Consider the following 2752-nt stretch of genomic DNA (forward strand, 5'->3'; position numbering starts at 1 on the left):
AAAGTGATATCAAGGAAAGTTTCAAAGTCAAAAAATGTGCATTTTAATCCATGACATGAGTTACATGAAAAGGGGACGTGACAAGTCTAACCTAACCAATTTATCTTTTCCTCAAGCAATTCAAAGCTTGGATATTCAAGAAAGTGTGGGCCTTCCCATGTTGCATCCTTAGTAAGAATATTATTCCATCTAATCAAATATTTGGTTATGGTTTTTCTCTTTAATTTCCTTTTTTTGGTCTCTATGATTGTCTTAGAGACCAAGATGAGGAGGTATCTTCAAGGAAGGTTCAATATGTTTTCCAAGTGCCCTATTCAATTAGAATATATAAAACACATTATGCATTTTAATTTCATCTAGTAATTACAACTCATACGCTACCTCAACTACCTACTTTTGGACCTTATATGGCCTCTAAAAGTGAGGACCAAGTTTTTCATATTTGATTGCCTTTACGAATGACCGCTTGCAAGGCTACAATGAAATAAATACCAACTCTCCTATTTCAAATGTTTCATCCATATGATGGCAATCAACACACATTATTTTGTTGATTTTATGGTTATTGGAGATTATTTTTGAGTGACTTCAGAATGTATTAGCCTTGTAGGATCAAGTCACTTGCCCTTGGAACCTATTATCAAAATAAACAGGGTCAACAAAAATTTTAATCTTCATACCCATATAATATCATGAAGGGGTTCAACTCAATGACAATTTGATGATTTGTATTATAGTGGTACTTCCCCAAGGGGAGCTATTTTATCCATGCATTTGGCTAGTCCATTGCATAGTTTTTTATTGCATTCCACCCATTTATTTACTATCTTAATTTGTTCATCCATTTGAAGGTAATTGTTAGTGTTGGGCATGAATTTGGTTCCCACCAAACAAAAGAGCCTTTCTATATGCTCAAGGATTGAGTATGTATGCCACTCATAATTCTCTTAGGTGGTCCATGAAGCATAAACACTTTAACAACCTATGGTGCCTTTTAATTCAAAGAAATGATAAAGAGGTTTACATAGTAAATGGGTTTTTCCACAACCATGTATATGCAATCCTTGACTTGGACCTTGAGGAGTCCTACAATGAATTCCTCGAGGCACTCACCCATTTTTCTTAATAATTGGCAAGGTATGAAACAATCTTATTGGAAATGACTACTTTATTTTGTTTCATTTGCAAATAAAAAAATCCTTGACCTATTAGAGGATGTCCCCTTGGAGTCCATTCTAAGTGCACCTATCTTTGATTTTCTTATCAGTTTTAAAATACTACTAGTGGCTTATAAAAAGCAAGTAATGGATTACCCTTATAAATTTTGTCTTAATCTTAGATTCCTATAATCTTGTCCTTTAGAGCATGACATCATTAGATATTAAGTACTTTTAATCTATTATTTCACTTATAGAATGTAAATATTTAATGTATTCTTTGTGTATTATGTGTCACATTAGTCTTCCAATTTGCGGAGATGTCGGACATTAAGTTCAAGGTTGCTCTCATAGATAAATAATTAACAACACTATTTATTTTTCCCTTCACATACTTGAGATCAAAATCAAATGCTTGAAGTTTAGTTTATAATTTTTTGTTGTTTCTCATTCAAATATTTTTGGTTGAGGAAATATTTCAAGATTCCATGATCCATCTTGATCTTGAAATTTGACAATATTTGCATGAGGGCCAAAATATCTCTATCATAGATTGAGAATCTCCTTTTGCCTACTTGGATTTATAACTTTGAAAGGCAATTGGGTGCTTTAGCATGAGTATGACTTTGATTCCCTCTCCAAAATAATTAAATTCAAAAATAAATGGAAGAAAAAATTTAGTAATAGCTAATAGAGGACATGACCTCATTACCACCTTTAGCTTGTCAAAATTCTATTGTTTCACTTTCATCCATTTGAAGGCTCCTTCCTATGTTAGGCTGGTTAAGGGAGTGGTTAGCTATGAAAAACCTTTATAAAATATTTTGTAGTAACTCTATAGGCCAAGGGGTAGAGGAAAACCCACAACCACCTTGATCTTTTCCCAGTCTACTTACACTCCCTTTACACTGATGATGTGCTCTAAATATATAATTTCTACCATAGAAACTCCATATTTAGACTCTTTATAAAAAATAGTCTATGAATCCGAAAACCCCAACACTTCATATATGTACCTTAGGTGCACTTCCAATGTCTCGTTATAAATGATAATGTCATCAAAGAAAATGTGGACAAATTTCCTCAAATATTTTACAATCCATATATACAAGAGTAGAATGTTGTATGCACATTTTTCAAGCAAAATAAAATGATAAATATTCATAGTGCATATAGTTGCATCTAAAGTTGTCTTATATATATATATATATATATATATATATATATATATATATATATATATATATATATATATCTTCCTCTCAGATATGGGTTTGATGGTGACCCAATTCAAGGACTATTTTTTAGAAATAGATTACTCCATGGAATTTGTTTATTAGCTTATCAATCCTAGGGATTGGGTACCAATTTATTACTGTAGATACATATTTAGTATTTTGTATTTAATGCACACTCTCATTGTGTCATGCTTTTTTCTTACCAAGACCACCAAGGAAGAAAAAGGGCTAAATCTAGGTTGAATGTGCCCTATTTTTAATAAGTCCTTTATTGTGTTTTTCATTGTATTCCTTTTGGTATTTGAGATGAAGATAATTTTAGGACTCGGAGGCAACTGAGAGGGGGGGGTGAATCAG

Source organism: Cryptomeria japonica, chromosome 7 (genome assembly GCF_030272615.1).
Source record: "Cryptomeria japonica chromosome 7, Sugi_1.0, whole genome shotgun sequence".
Lineage (NCBI taxonomy): Eukaryota > Viridiplantae > Streptophyta > Pinopsida > Cupressales > Cupressaceae > Cryptomeria > Cryptomeria japonica.